Source organism: Pseudonaja textilis, chromosome 7 (genome assembly GCF_049901715.1).
Source record: "Pseudonaja textilis isolate UNSWEBS1 chromosome 7, rPseTex1.2, whole genome shotgun sequence".
Taxonomy (NCBI): domain Eukaryota; kingdom Metazoa; phylum Chordata; class Lepidosauria; order Squamata; family Elapidae; genus Pseudonaja; species Pseudonaja textilis.
This window is the reverse complement of record NC_141996.1, coordinates 47,743,520-47,758,911: the sequence shown is the minus strand read 5'-3', so window position 1 is coordinate 47,758,911 and position 15,392 is coordinate 47,743,520.

Genomic DNA, 15,392 nt, shown 5'->3' with positions numbered 1-15,392 from the left:
CCAAGGTGAACTTGATTTTGGGGTGTGTGCTGTTTAGGTGTATTAGGAAATTGTTTAGGTTTTCTTTTCCATGGGGCCAAATCACAAATGTGTCATCGATATATCTTAACCATAGTTTGGGTTTGTGGATGGCGTTGGCCAGGGCTCTGGATTCGAATTCTTCCATGAACAGGTTTGCAATGACGGGCGACAGTGGTGATCCTATAGGGGCTCCTTCAATTTGTTTGTATCTTTGTCTTTTGTATATGAAATATGTGTTGGTTAAGCAGTGTTCTGTTAGTTCCATGACGTGTTTAGCTGGTTGGTATTTATTTTTGATGATTTCAAGGGTCTCTTTTATCGGGACTTGAGTGAATAGTGAAACCACATCGAAACTTACAAGCAGATCTTCTTGCTCCACATGTAGATCTTTGATCATTTCCAAGAAGTGGTATGAGTTTTGTACATGTGAAGCTGCTGTTTCAGCATGGGGCTGTAGCTGTTTTGCTAAGTGTTTAGCTAGGTTTTGTAGTGGTGCTTCTCTGGAGCTGACTATGGGTCTGAGAGGTATGCCTTCTTTGTGTATTTTTGGGAGGCCGTATAGTTTGAGCCATCTGGAAGATTTTTCTCTTGGGATGATTGTCTGTTGGATCTCTTTGCTCATGTGGCTGGTTATAATTTTCTTCTTGGTTAATTTTTCCAGATATGTGGTTGAGTCTGTGTTTATGGGTTTGTATGTGGAGTCTTGGAGTAGGTCTGTCAATTTTGTTTCATAGTCTTTTCTGTCCATTACTACTGTGGCATTCCCTTTGTCTGCTGGGAGTATGATTATGCTGCTGTCTCTTTTCAGGGTTTGTAGCGCTTTAATTTCTTCTTTCTGCAAGTTGCTTTTGGGTGGTTTGCTTGTGCATAGGATGTTAGTAACTTGGTGTCTTATTCTATCAGCTTCATCTGTATTTAATTTGGTTAGGCTGGATTCTACTGCACATATGATGGATTCTGTGGGGATTTTGGGGGCTGCTATAAATATTGTATAAGCTGTCAACTCCTGACATAAGCATTTTAAGAGTGTATTCAGACTGTTATGATTAGATCTGTAGTTACATTTTTTATCTATTTAAAAGTATCTTAGTATACCATAGCCAGGTTAATCAGATTAAGCCAATTATGACAATATGATTTGGAGCTTAATGTTGCAAAAACTTTCAATTAATTTTGAATCATGTTCAATGGAATGATAGGAATTTCAAGGTTTAATAATGATATATAGTATTATATACTATAATAGTGCTAATAATTAAGCACACTGATATGATAAAATATGAATAAACAGAAATATTTATTTTTAGGAAAACATAGTTATTATATATCTGGTAAATTGTCATAAAATAGCTAGACAATATTTATGATAAAATACTTTGACACATCATCAAAGTCTACAAAACACGTTTAGTAAAGATTTAGATTAGAAATGTCAAACTCAAGGCCTGGGGAACAGATCTGGCCCATGGGGTGCTTAGATCTGGCCCATGGGGCCATCCTGGAAACAGCAAAGGATCAGCCTGCTGTGTCTTTGCTAGTGAAAATGAAGCTGGGGAGGACCACATGTGAGAATCCGTTTTCACTGGCAGAGTGCTCGGGCCACCACAGGCACCCCTGACATGATTGATGTCAAGCTGGCCATGTCCACCCCAGCCACACCCACCCCAGCTCCCAAAGGTCAAACACAACCCTGATGCGGCCCTCAACAAAATAAAGTTTGATATCCCTGATGTAGATGAACTTAACTACAAATTGCAATATTTCCATTTTTTAAAGATTTCCTCTGAAACCAAATAAAAATCAAGGATAACGTGTCTTTTGTCTGGAGGTTCTCCTAAAATAAACTTCCTCTTGGAAAATAATTTCTGAAATTATAAATTCTTAACATGTCTTGACCATCTGAGCAGTCCATGAAGTCCTCGTGAAGAAAGAACCTCTTGAATGATATTTAAAAAATGAAAAAAAATGTTAAGTTATTTCAGCAATTCACAAGCACTATAAAGTAAGTAGTCCTCTAAATGTGTGCCATGGTCCATTGGTCTAGACTCTAACCTTATCTAGAACACTGCTCCATTAATGCAGTAAGTAAAATGAAGTGTAACTTTATTAAATTGCATTTTTGTAGTTCAACTTTTACTTTCTTGTTTTAATATAATTTGCTTAATCTTCTGAATTCCATATGTATTTATTTAAAATAGAAAGCATATCCTTTGACTAAAATATGTTAAAGCATATTACCTGACCTAATATGCTTTTGGGCAGAAACAATTATATTTAATAACATCTACCAACGATACTGAATAGCATAGTATCTGTAATTTTATGGTGAACAATGTTTTTTGCATTAAATACTGTACATCTTTCCTTTTCATGTAGAAACTGTAAGGAGACAACTTTTTAATCTTTTTCTTTCCCTTTCTCTTTCTTTCTCAGCATTTGATTGGGAAGCAGTGTTGTGGTAGATTCACCTCATGTCCTTATATGATTAATTACTATATCATATTATTAGTGTTAGGCATCCAGAAATTATCCGTTGTAATCACTCCAAGACAAGCATAATCTCCAATTGATTTATTAGAAACAGCTCTGGTACGTCTATGGAAATTTCCAAAACTGAAACTCATTCCCAGCGGGTCTCACAAATTCTACCCTATCTCCTCCCACTTACTATACTTCATAAATCATGAGAACCAATTAACTGCAGATGGAATTTTTGAATGCGATAACCTTGAACTGTTCAATTCCCTCACCCTCCTTCATTGTTCACATTTTCTCTTGTGGCAGCTGATCTTTTAGACTATTTTGGCAGTTGCAGATGCCACTAGTAATTTGTTTTACCAAGTTGCTTTTTAAAATCTGAGCAGGATTTTAGCAATTCTATTTTTTTAACTAAATTGAACTTTGTACACAGTTCATGGAGAGGTCAAGAGAACGAATAAAATGTTAAAAATATTTTGAAATATAATAGGAGACAGTGAATGTCTTATCTGTAGCGGTACTGACATTCTCAACAACAACTTACTTTGTAGTTCTAATTTTGGGAAGAAATATATTTTTTCTGTCCTTATCAAGTTCCTTGCTTGACAATTTAGTGGGTGTGATGATTATGTGGCATATGACTAACTTTCAGTGAGCATTACTTTGCATTCTCCATTATACTTCATTTATCTATTCTAATTGTACTCTGATTGAAGTGTTTTAAGATTTTTTCTCAATTAAGGCATTAGTTACAGTGTTATAAAGATGGAGATAGCACTGTAATTAAAATATTTGTCTTTCATAAGTGGGAAATCAGTGGTTTCAGATTACTCAGTAATCTCATTTTATATCTGATAAGAACGCATAGGTGAAATGTAGAGAATAAATGGAATGATCCATGCTTATTGCTGCGCCCAAATCTGTTCAGTTAGAATTCTCTAAAACTTTTGCTTGCATGTAAAAGAGTCCTTCTGCTTAGGGTTACCAAATGTCTCTGTTCAACAGATATGACCTAAAAATCAAATATTGTCCAGCTTTTTGAGTATCTAACAAGCTTTCTTTTCCTGAGCATCTTTTCTCCATAGTGCAGCCTTTCCCTACAAGTTCAGCTATTCAGGCCTGTCAAACTTGTGGCCCGTGGGCCGCATACATCATGTACAGGCCATGTGGCTCCATAAAGGCAAAAAACATCATGATACATCATGATCCGGTCTGTGACGTGATCGAGTTTGACACTTGTGAGCTATGTGGTCTTAATTAGTTGATAAGTACCTACCAGCCAGTTTGCACTGCTACCTAAAATTAATAACATATTAATCAGAATCATGTTGAATGTTTTTGCCTCTTAACTGGCTGGAGAACATTTCTGCAATTGAAAAACCAGTCTTTATGATTCTGGGAAAAGTAATTTCATATATATGTATGGCTATGCATCTATATTTGTCATAGATGCAAAGAAAGCTAGATAGTGTGTCATCCTCCTCTCACTCACTTTCTCCTCCTTTCCAATTCTCCATGTCCTCCTTTGCTTGTTCAGATAGCTGGAGACCCTACTTCTGCTTCACTTTAAGGATTCTACAAATTATATATAATCAAGGTTGCTCAATTTCTTATCTCTTTTCTCTTTGTATGAATTATCCCCTATCAGGTATTATCATTGATGTGAGACAGTTAGTTTGCCAATTAGACAAAGTAAACCACTTTCTCAGACAATTAGTACAAAGACATGAGGAGGAGCAGACAGATACTGGTAGACAAACCCTGCATTTCTCAATCTTTGAAAATCTTTACAATATTGTAGTGACCATGAAGTCACAAAAACTTTTCTACTCCTCATCCAATATTTCAGTATTGAGTATGCTGATTACATGGCTTTTTTACTTCCTACACCAAAATTGGTCTTAGAAGATTAATGGGAGAACTAGCCACTTGAGTGAAAGGGAAAAAGTGAAGCTAAATTATAATAAAACAAAAGATGATTTCCAGTGGAGCAAATGATGGTCTGATAGCCTCTTAATGGAGATGATGTCACAGTTTGTTTTGCTTCCTGCACAGCAGGGCAAGAGGATTTCTATCTCCTTCAGATTAAAGGTGGAAATCAGAAATAGATCCTGTTGTCCTCCACACTGGCACTTCTTTCCAATAAATCACAGAAATGGAGATTTTTTTGAATGGCTTGTGAGTTGAGCAAGATGGGAATGTAGATAGGAATTTCCATTAAGTTCACAGTTGTGAGTTAGCTGAATCTATAGACACAATAGCTTACCTTCCTCATTTGTAAATCACTATTTGTGTCTATTTAGTTTTGGAGTTAAAGAGAGACTTCCTTTGAAAACAGGTAAGTATTTCTTTAGTAATTTTTTTTAAATTTCTGAAATTATATTTAAATTAAAATTGAAATTTATACTAGTTTTTCTTTGACTTTCAATGTTGTAATATTAAAATAAAAATAAATTTTATTTCTGATATATTGAAAATTAACTTCTTAACGAACTTACATTGTGGGATTATGTCTGAAGTTATGGTCTGGAATTGCTTGTTTTTAAATTATATTTCTACCAATTAATTTGACCCAAGGATCTTCTTTTTTCATCTGAGAACTATTATTGTATCTTCCACAAGCAGAATGTGCTATAGACCAGTGGCCACCAACCAGTGGGCTGGGGACCACTGGTGGTCTGCAAGAAAATTTTGGTGGTCTGCAGAGAAATGTCACCCCCAAAGCAATTAATCCAGGCTGCATGGGAACATAAGGCTGCACCACCCACATGGCCCATGGGAACACAAGGCTTGTATTGCTGGCATTGCGAACACAAGGTAGTGAGGGGAGGGGGGAAAGGGCAGAGGGGGGGAACTTGCCCCACGTGCCCCAGGCACCTGGTCCGGCCACTGGGCTGCTTCTTTCCACTTCTTTCTTCTTCTGCTTTGGCTGCATGCAAGAAAAGCAGCAAAAGTCATTCTTTCTCTCTCCCAAACTCTGCCAGAAATGAGTCTTTGGGACCCTGCAAGGCATCCTGTTCCAAGAGGCTGCACCAGCATGACAAGTCTCACAAAGACTCATTTCTCGCAGAGTTTGGGGGAGAGAAAGAAATACTTCTGCTGCTTCTACTGCTTTCCTTGAAAGAAGCCAAAAGTCTCTCTCTCTCTCTCTCTCTCTCTTCCCCTGAGAACGGAGCTGGAGATGGTATCCTGCGATCCCAAATAAAGAATGGTCAATCAGTAGGAAAACAGGGTGGGAAGTTTTTCTGCAGACTTTTTTTGGATTTTCCCATGGTCTCTGGTCTGCAGGATTTAAAATTATGAGTTTGGTGGTCCCTGAGGTCCAAAAGGTTGGTGACGCCTGCTATAGACCATGGTTGCATGTCAAGGTGATGAGGCTCCAGAGATAAACCAATTTTGTTGATCTTTCTGAAATTTTGATGACTGGATCAAAACTGGCACAATCTCTAGATGTTAAGTTTGATACTCTGGAAAAAAAACTGGAGAAAAGACGATAAGATTTAAGGAAAATTAAACAAGTTAATGATAGAATGGACTTTTTAGAAAATAAGGTATCAGGCATTTGAAACTAGAAAAAGGACTGGATAATTTGGCTATGTTGGAACTCAGGGAAGAAGAATTTTGTTTGATGTTCAGGGAAGAAGAATTTTGTTTGATGTTTAGGGCTATTCTGGGGAGTCCTTCTGAAGGTATATGAAAAAAAAACTTGTTCAGGCATTTATTGTTAATTTATTGAGCTGGGAAGAAGAGATGATGGAGGATGAATTATGGAAGAATGAATGATGAAGCTAATGGAATTGGTGGAGGTGATGAAATTGATAGCTTTGATTAAAAGAAAACATTTAGATACATTCATTTCTCCTTGGAAGTGACTTGTAATTTTTGCGAAAAGTGAAAGAAATAAAATATTGTTTTAGGATTAGATGATTAGAAAAATACAAGCCTATAGAAATAATGTAGACAAATATTAACCTGAGAGTAAAAGTTTGATGTATTTTTTAATTCTTACCTGTGCCAGAGAAAGGTGAAAAATCATTCTTTTGTTGTGTTGTCTGTTTATGTTTTAATGTTGTGTTTTTGAAAGCAATACAGTAATAAAAAGATAAATTATAATAAAATGTTTTTGGCAAAAGTAAATATAATTGTTATTTATGTTCTCCCTGTTCACATACAGAATATTGATAGAAATACTACAAATTACAGTAAAATTCAGATATATAATGAGAACTTTAGAGATACCTTCTATATAGTGGAAATATTATAAATGTGTTGGGCAGTCTACACATGATTTAAAATTATTATACAAAAATCTTCTACTTGAATATTATTCCAATTATGGTACCTGGAATTGAGAAATAATAGTGTTTGACTCTTGGTATGAAGCAACTTATGTCTAGTGATGCAGCTTAATGTTCAACTGCATAGGTATTGTGTATCATTTATTGATGTTGCAATATGATGTAAAATGATGAAAAACAATTTCAAATTAATAGATAATTTTGCTATTGTCTTTCTACTAATTATTATGCAAACTGTGTGGTAATCTGGTTATGAAATACAGTATATGACAAATTGTAAATATTAAAATCTTGTCCAATGTTTATACTTACACCTGTTATCTTATAATCGCTTGACAAAATAAAATAAATAAGTAAAAATAAATAAAAAATTACTCAATGTATTTACTCCATTTTCAATAGCTGGCTTTAATAGAGCTGGGTGGCTTATATAAAATAATAAGAACAAATAGCTTTAGTTATCTGGCAATATAAGGCAAAAGAAATGGTTAGATTAGGGTCTACAAAGAATTTCCTGTTCAATCATGCAGCTTGCTGGTTTGTAAATCAAAACGGTGATATTCTGATTTGTATTTGTAGCTGCCACTTCTATGAGATAATAGGATTATAAAACATAAGTCTAACAAATGCATGTCATGTTTACATAAATTTAGAGCTCTGTAGGAGATGAGCAACCTATTGGCGAAGTCTCTTGTTAGTCATTTTACAGGAATAAATCATTTGGTGGTTGGACTTTTCTCTGCAGGAAGACTAAGCAAAAATTATATGATATATTTGGTATATTCTGGATATTGGATGCTAATTAGTAGACAGATTGTCACAAGAAACTAGCCATCCTGTTTGTTAAGTTTTCCTGTGCAACAAAATGTGTTTCTGTCATTGTTTTTTATCTGTCATCAATCAAATTTCAAATGATCACTAGTTTTTAAAAAGTATAGAAACTTAACAAGGAAGTGGAGGAAAGAAAAAAGAAGAAAATTAATTGAAGGTTGTAAAGACATATTCCAAACTGTTCTCATTACCAGGACAATTTTGTTTTTTTCCTAGAGTGCCTGAAGGAAGGCATTGCACAAGGTTGGAGCAAAGACCAACATAATTTTCGATTAGCTGTAACAGAGTAGAGAAATTTAAGAGATTTCTCTTCTTATTTTCTGTAATCACTTTTATTTCAGAGGCTCCCATTATGGTCCAGATAAGCTCATGAGAAAGTATAAGAAATGCAGGGAAAGGAAGAATTGCTATCTCTTATTTGTCCTAGTGCAGATACTCAGATTGGATAAAGACTTGCATAAACAAATCAGATCCAAATAACTTTTGGGGGGCCTTTGGGTTATGTACTAAAATTACTATTTAAATATTCAGAGTTGCCATGCTCCAGTATTGAGCTTCTTTTGTTTGAGTCCTAGGAGAGAAGATCTGCCCCCATATAATTCATTTATTTAAAAACATTTTAATTTTTAGAGAGGAAAAGTATTTTGTAGTATCCATTTTCAAAGGCAGCTAATATACAATATCGTTTAAATTCAAAAAAAAAATTAATCATCTACAAAATGAAGTATAAAATAAAAATACAACATTTAAAAACTATAAGCAATCTCTTATCCAACAGGGGAAAGATAGCAGACACACAGACACACAAATACTAGACAGCAGTAAACAAGAAGCACAAGCAGGTAACAAAGTTGAAAAGTTCAGTGACCAATAAGGAGGCTCCATCTCTTGTTACAGCCATTCACTGTAATGGTCTTGAAAGGATAACCTTAGAGAATGCAATCAAAGAAACTGAAATAGATATATGAGTGTCAGAAATGAGGCCCCATATCAGCAGTTATGATAGTATCCTAGGCCATGAATATTAAAATACTCTTCTGGTTTGCAAGGCTTCGGCAGCAGCAAGGATTTGCCTTTCTGCGCGATCCTTGCTGCGCTCGCTGCTGAGGTGCCCCCGATCCAGGTGGATTTGGGGGATATAGCTGCCCCATAGAGGCAGCTGAAGACAGGGGGGATCCGGATAGGGTTTTGGGGGTGTTGCAGACCCCCCTCCCCAGCCGGCAAAACCCCCTTTTCCCAAGGCGGTGGAGCGGCGGTCAGCAATGGCCGCCACAAAGAAGTCTGCAGCTGGATAAGAAAATGCAGGAGGAAGAAAGTGAAAGTTTTTTCTTTGGCTGAGCTCAGACAAACAGGATACATTGCTACATTGTTCCCAGAAAGACTGTGTAAGCAGCTGAAAAAAGGGAAAGGGAAAGTTATTTCTTTTCACTCTCCTTCCCTACGGAAGTAGCTGATGGAAATCTGGAAAACCTGCCTGGGCTAAGAAAGTAAATAAACCTAAAAATTAAAGCCAAGGGGATAAAAGATTTTGGAACTTTGGAATTAAAAATTAAAAGTTTATTGCTATAAGTGGGAAGGAAGAGGTAAAAAAATTTATCTTAAGACTTTATTGAAGAAGACTGCTTGAAGTTTATAAGATTAGAAGTTAATGACAATAAGGCTTCTAAAAAATTATTTTGAAACGGTCTAATTGAATTTCACCCCAGGAGGAAGGGGGAAAAAAAAGAAGAAAGTGTTAATGGAACAGTCTGCTTTGTTTTGGATTGCTTTGTGACTTTGTGACTTTTGGGGAACTATTTCTTGAAAGACTAGAAACATTTGGGTTGCTCTTTTAAATAATAATAATAATAATAATAATAATAATAATAATAATAATAATAATAATAATAATATTAAATGGCATTATCTGTGCAAGAATTACAAATGGAATTTCAAAAGCTACAACAAGATAAACAAGAAGGCAAGGACTCTCTTGGATCTATCTTTTGTTTTTTGGAAATGGCGATTTCTACTTACCAAGAAATACAAGAACAAGAGGATTGGGATGAAGAAGGAGAAGCCATCTTTAATGGACAATACATTCAAGAGGAAGTATTTAATGGACAAAAAAATCATAGCTGAAAAGAATAAGGGGGGAAAGAAAATGCAGAATTCAGAACCTAAAAAAGCAACCAAGAAAGGGGAAAATAAGATGAAAAATCGATACAAGACCAGAAAGCAACAGAAAAGAGAAATACTACAGAGAGGGAAAATCAAAAAAGTGGAATTTGAGAGATGGTGGGGGCGGTAAAAAGACTAGAATTCATAAGAAAGGGAAGGAAAAAGGGAAGAGAAGCCATAAAGGTTTAAAACAAGATATTAAAAAAAAGTTTTTTTTCAGAGACAAAGGGTAAATTATAATTTAATATATGATTCTGCAAAAGTATATAAGATTGTATTGTAGATATTAGTACTTGAAATTGAGTTAGAAAATTGAAATATTATGAGTTAATAATGTATTAAAGGGAATATACAAAATGTTTAAAAGTAAGAGTTTATTTCTCTATGGAATATTGTTTTGATTATACTATAAATTCAATCCCTTTTTAATTGTTGTTTCACTATTTCAAAATGTAGTACTTTGTGCTAAGTAGAATCAGTATGGAAAGTATGTATTATTTCAAGTGTCAAATTTAGGGGAAAGATAAAAAGTTGTCATACTTCAATCAGTGATTACAGGAGAAATATTGTATTAGAAAGAAAAGATAAATAGATAATTGAAGAAAACAGACAAAAGATACAAGTATAATTATTTAAAATGAGATGAAATAAATGAGATGAAATAAATATAATAGAATTATGAGAGTGAATAGAGGAGAGAAAATATATAGAAAATACAGAATGTTAATTAAGATATGAAACAGTATATTAAGTGAGTATGAATTTGATTTATGTCTGTATAAAAAGAGGTAATCCGGGGTAAGCCGCTTTCCAAAAGAAGTTTTAGGTATTTATGTTTTGTGTTTTGTACGTCTATGTTTGACCGCTATCATGTGTCCCCTGGTCCTTCTCTTTACTAGACTAGCCAAGCCCAGTTCCTACAACCATTCGGTGTATGTTTTAGCCTCCAGTCCCCTAATCATCCTGGTTGTCTTCTCTGTACTTTTTCTAGAGTCTCAACATCTTTTTTATAATGTGGTGAACAAAACTAGATGCAGTACTCTAGGTGTGGTCTTACTAAGGCTTTATAGAGTGGTATTAGTACTTCCCTTGATCTTGATTGTATCCCTCTGTTAATACAATTTAGGATTGCATTAGCTTTTTGGGCTGCTGCTGCTGCACACTGCTGGCTCATATTTAGCTGGTTGTCCACTAAGACTCCAAGATCCCTCTCACAGTTACTGCTATTGAGCCTGATTTCACCAGTCTATATGTGTACTTTTGGTTTTTCTTGCCTAAGTGTAGGACTTTATTTTTCTCTACATTGAATTTCATTTTGTTAGATATGGCCCAGGTGTATGGCCCAGAAGAATATAAGAAGAATGTTGGAAGAGAACAATGAAATTGTAAATAAGACAGATGGATATAAAAAATGTATACAATCTAAAGTAAAAGAAATATAATTTGAATAAATAGAAGGAAAGGGAGTAATGAAGAGAAGTTGGGATAAGATATGAAGTTGAACAGATAAGGTAAATATATATATTAAATTGTGTTCATATGGAAATGTGATAATTTGGAATTATTCTGTCTCTAAATAAGATGTCTTATTGGTTTTTTCAGAAAAAGATCTCTTATGTTATTATATCCTATGTTTTGTTTGTCTGTATATTGTTTTGTAAAATTAATAAAATTTGTTTAAAAATATATATATATTAAAATACCAACATCTTGAATAACTAATTGGAAGTGTTAGCTTTAGAAATTAGATTCAGGAGGAGGAAAAGCTGTGATTATGGTATGGATGCTACCTAGAGATTCTGATCCTTGGATGTCCATGTGCTGGCACTTATGTTTAAATAAGCCTGAAAACCTGTTCACACATAGATTTCCATTTATCACAATGCACCGGACCTTAGAAAAAGCCAGCAGTCCATTTTTACCATTACTCTTTCTACCCATACTTTCTATGCATACTGAACAACTAAACTAGATGTGTAGATACCTTACCTAATTCACTAAATGCATGGAAAAATAATGATCAAACCATATTTTGGAAAAGAAGCATAAAATTTCATGAACTAAAAGTTTGAAGACTTCTAAGGTAGTTTATATCCATGCTATTTTTAAGCTTCTACAAAATTACTGAACAATTAAAGATTCAGAAAATTCACTACAGTATACCTGGTTCACTGAAGATAGCATATTTCTAGATCCTAAATGCCTGGGCCAGATTTTGAGTACAGATAACAGTATTACAGAGTTGTAAGGGACCTTGGAGGTCTTCTAGACCAACCCCCTGCTCAGGCAGGAAACCCTATACCAGGGGTGTCAAACTGGATTTCTTCAAGGGCCAGATCAGCATTGTAGATCTCCTCTGTGGGCTGGTGGGGGAGCATAAGGGGGGCAGCAGAGTGGGTGGGATGGACAGATGCCTTCTGCAGCACTCTGTTGGCTCAAAATGGGCCATGTAGCCCTTTTTTGGCCCATTTTTGGCCCCATTTTGGCCTGTTCTTTCAGTCTAGTTTTGGCGCAATTTCAGGTGGCAGAGTGCTGCAAGAGGCCTCGGAGGGTGAAAATGAGGCACAAGGGAGCCACATGTTGCCCGTTTTAGCCATCAGAGGCACTGTGGGCCAGTCCTTTGATATTTCCAGGCTGGCCCCATGGGCCTTGAGTTTGACATCCCTGCCCTATACCAATACCATTCCAGACAAATGATTGTCCAATCTCTTCTTAAAAACTTCCAGAAAGTGATATAGAGTCAAATAAATTTGTATATTGTTACAAATGAGGGGAAGATGGATTTCGGCTTCTCAAACACCAGTTTGTCCATTTTTCATGCAGCAAACTTCTTTTGAAAATTATCCAAGTCTTAAAAAGAATTATTGACAAACATTAGAACTGGACATCATGCATTGGAAGGATTTTTTTTTAAAGAAATACTGGAAATGATGGGCATGACTTATAATCTAATTCTTATATATATTGCTGGTTCCTGAATCAAAATGCCAACAATTTTTATATCTGAGTCAAATAGCAAAACAAGCTATTATTGATATAGCATATGCTTTTTTTTTCTTTTGCAAATTGAAAATACTTTCTACTAAAATAAATGTGGAAATAAATTATTTGTATGAGCTTGTTTGTATATATAAAACATTTGTATTTGTTATCTTTGTACAAAAGGGAGTAATACTAGTGGAAATTTTGTTTGTCCTTTCCTAGACCAATATTCCAAAATAAAGTGAACTTCTCCCATGCTGTTTCTTTGATAAAGAATCAGAATTATCATTTAACAGAAAAGTATGCCTTGTGCTCTCCTTCTTTGCCCAAGACACATTTTAACATGATTCTGAATTTTTGATAAACATCTGTATAATATGTATGTATACTGTAATTCAGAATTTTAGCTACCATAACAGCACTTTTCCATTAGGATGTCCAGCCTAGGGGCCTGAGTGTCTGACAGGATTAATCTCTTGACTGTATTAGCGTTTTTGACTGTGTATTTTCTTTGATTGCTATGAATTTTATTTTTGTGCTTTTATGGGGTAATTCCATAAGAGTCATTTGTACTGCCATCTGTACAAATTGATTAAGTAAAAATAAGGAATAGTTTATGAAAGGATGCCCAATTCAGAGTCATACATATATCGTTCATTAGTTCTCCATCATTTAAGGACATTAAACCAATTCAATGTTAAAAGAAGAAACACATATTCCCATTTCTGCTAATTGGAAGGGTGAATCAGAATAAGAATAGAGCTGGATATAGGAAAGAAGGAAAAAACTATCAGGATATGATTTTCTTTTTATATTCCTGGCCTTTTATGCAGATAAAAACCAGAATGCTGTGGTTGATGCTTAAGGAGTAGCTCTAGGAGTAAGAAGATCTGTGTTCTAGTACTTCCTTTAACAATGAAACCAGATGGGTGACCTTGGTCCAGTTACTCCCTCTTAGTCTTAAAAGTGTCAAGCTTTGCAACAAGTCGGTTGATAGTAACACCTCTTATTACATCATATGCTAATACCTTTACTGTAAGAATCAGTCTAGTGTAATATGAAACAAAGGGAAAAGACAAAACAGATATATCTTGAATTAAAATTAATTTCAGAGAAATAGAAAGCGCGATCAGTTAGCTTCCTTCTAAATCTTAGAAAGCTTTGTCAGAATATTGGAAATGTTCTGATGGATTGACTAAAACATTCATCTAATCTGATATTTTCTTCCTATCAATAGAGAGGCAAGTATCTTTATAAACTGTATAAGAGCATTAAGTCATTTCTTTTCATTTGCAGCTGAAGATTTTCAAAGGATGAAGTCTTAAACTAATTTGCCTATTTCAGAGAGTTGGAGATTGTAATTTCTAAAAAATGGAAGAAAAAATAATGAACATCTATAAAAATATATGATTCTTCTATCCATTCTACTGGGGTAACTGCCATCTGCACTGTACAGCTTTGGTAAACTTGCAAGGCAAGTTCCTATTGCACTAGGAAAACTTCAAGATGGCTCCCAAAACTAGCTTCACTCCTTGCCTGAATTTTTTTGAAGGTAGAGCTTGAATTCTAATAAGTTCTGAAAAGGAAAAGAAATTTAGATTATTCAGGTGACATGGTTGAATACCTGACAGTTAGGAATCATCCATTTCAGAATTTCTGTCTCATCTGGGTTTGTGTAGAAATTATGGAAACCATGTTCAATATTTGATTCTGATTGCCCCATGGAATTGGGATTCCAGTTCTAATGCAACATTCAACCAGGTTTCCTTGGCAACAGAAATATTCATAAGCCAGTGGTAGTTACTGAGCTAAGTGTTTATTCTTGAAGAAGAAAAAACCTATCTCTTTTTCTATTTATATGTAAGAAAGCTCAGATATGATTATTTAAAAAGGCAAATATTTATAATGCTGAATATTCATGGATCATTATTGATTATTTGTGGATAATAAAATACATATTACACTTAAAAACACATTAGAAATAGCTTTATTTGTTTCAGAAAAAAACATAATATTACTGCTCCTTAAAGGCTAAATAAAAATAGTAGCATAAGATTTTGGCCTACTAAATTTTGTCACATGTATTAAAGAAGTCGTAAGATTACTTTTTCTTTCTGCAAAAATACTAATTTCCAAAAGCTTGACCACAATGTTGTGGCTGCCATCTTGATTTTTTTGGTCAACAGGGGAGGATGCTAATTGCCTGACTATTTGCTCATTTCCCACTTAGAGATGGGATGCAGATGATGGAAGATCCAGATCAAGTGCTTTTTCCAGTTTGGACCACTACTGCATCATTGAAACATTTCATAGATAGACCACTTATAAAATACAAATACTACAACAATACTACAAATACTACAACATTCACTTGTCCTGTATGTTGCTGTCCTGAAACACCAAGCACTTTGTCCCTCTGCTGTTTAAATAGGGAACCCAGAACAAACAACCCTTTATTAGGAACAAATAGATCTAACAGGCTGGATTTTGATTTATTCTTTTAATCCTCTGGTTCTACTCTTTTATGTGATCAGACAATTTTAGTGAATTTTTATTTAAAATTAAAACTATGACACATTTCTAACCATTATGTGGTGCAATATGCAAACTGATGCTGTTAAA